Below are 2,043 nucleotides of genomic sequence, written 5' to 3'. Positions count from 1 at the left end.
TAAAAACATAATTATTGTCTTTCTATTTGCTGTCCTCTCCCCACTTTTTAAAAAATCATATTCACTCAATGTAGCTTTGACTGTTTTTGTTTATATATGATTATTATTTATAGGCAGTTTAAAATTTTAGGTCATTTAGGCCTCTGGAAATCCTAAAAAGGGAAATGACTGAACTTGCATTTGTAAATGGAGCAAGCAGAGATTTGATCATCAATAGCAGAGTTAACGAGGATCTCCTGGAGCCAGGAGAGATGAATAAGAAGAGGGAGTTCTTTTACACAGGGGGTAGTAAAATTATAGTACTTATTACCCTGTAAAGGGTTATATGACCTAGAAATAAATACAGCCAAGCCTGGATTAAATTTATGAGTGAGACAGTCACAAAATTGCATTAAGCACAAGTTAGGAACGTTCAAATTATGTCTGAAAGTAGCTGACGTTGTTGATCTAGGAACTACCACTTTTGCTGTCACCACCCTCATTCTCATAATCTTCCGTGTTCAGAACTCTAGGCTAGACCAGAAGAGTCCAGTGTGGCCCCCAACAGTTCCATCTTTCATAACTGTCTAATCTCTCCCTAACTTAACATATTAAGTGTTTGGTAAATCTTAACTTTATTTCTTCTTCACAGGTCTGTGTAAAGCATAAGAATTGCTATCCCCATTTTACCCTGTTTCCCCAAAAATAAGACAGTGTCTTATATTAATTTTTGCTCCCAAAGATGTGCTAGGTCTTATTTTCAGGGGATGTCTTATTTTTCCATGAAGAAGAATACGGTACACATTTATTGTTAAATGAAAATAAAGGAAATTTATTACCTGTATACGGTACGGTAGTACGGTAGTTGTCAACACAAACCAGACAAACTGTGAATCCTACAGTATCAAGAATTTACTCATTTATTCAATGACAATCATGTCATCATCTTCTGGAACATCATCATAACAATCCAATTCCTGAATTTCCTGGTGAATTTCTTGTGACTCCATTTCTTTCAGAATCAGTGGACCAAATCTCTCATGTTTAGCAATAGCACTGTCTTTAAATGAGTACTTCTTGTCAAGGTAGCCTGCTGGCAGTGCATTTGCAATGCAACTGTCAGTGATTTTCTCCCATGAATTCTTCACCCAAGTCACAACTTCTTGCAGTTTAGGTTTCACAAAGTTTCTGAGACAGAGCCTAGAGGGGGCCTTATTTTCGGGGGAATGTCTTATATTTCACTCAAAAGGAAACCTGTAAATAGGTCTTATTTTCAGAGGATGTCTTATTTTCGGGGAAACACGGTACTATGGTGGGCTGGAAAGGAGTCTGCCTGAGAATAGAGACTCTTGTACTGTGTGTTTTGTAAAAACCTGTACAAGCTTCAGATTTAATGGGCAATAAAGATAGAGAAAATAAGAGAGGCAATGGATGCCATTCTTTAAAGAATTTGTTGTAATTTATATTTAAAGCCAGTGTGCCATTTATCTTATTCACAAGAGACAACCCAGATCATTGAAATCATCCAAAATTTTAATAAAATATTATTACTACTGCATGCTGTGAACTGATATTATGTCTTTGGCATCGGAGCTAAACACTTTGGATGGTGCTAACATATAAAAGCATTAGCACATCCCAAACTAGCCAGACTTGAGACTTATAAACTCTAGTCTTTGTGATAATGAAGAAGTAGCAGTCAGTATGGCCCACCTTCCCCAGAGCTGTGTGAACCTCTAAGAAGGGGTTTAATTTCTCCGCCCACTGTTAGAAACACAGTCATTTTGTATGTCTGCTATTGGCTGCTAGAAACGATTTTAGCTCTGGCTTATATGTTGTTGTTGTTTTAAATCTTGCAATATCTTTAAACTGCCTTCCCGTTTGGTAAAACACAACCACTTTATTCCCTTCTTTTTCTCCTTTATCCCTTTAAGGAGACTTCATCCATCTTCTATCCCAAAATACTGTCAGTCAGGATTTCTATTCCAAATAATTTGGAGTCAAAAGCGTTCAACAGTTTGGAGGCAAAGTGAGCTTTTTATTGGGTTTTTATTGAGAGTAAAT

The sequence above is a fragment of the Pipistrellus kuhlii genome, unplaced genomic scaffold (assembly GCF_014108245.1).
Source record: "Pipistrellus kuhlii isolate mPipKuh1 unplaced genomic scaffold, mPipKuh1.p scaffold_m20_p_24, whole genome shotgun sequence".
NCBI classification, from domain to species: Eukaryota; Metazoa; Chordata; class Mammalia; order Chiroptera; family Vespertilionidae; genus Pipistrellus; species Pipistrellus kuhlii.
Note: the sequence above shows the minus strand (reverse complement) of the source record.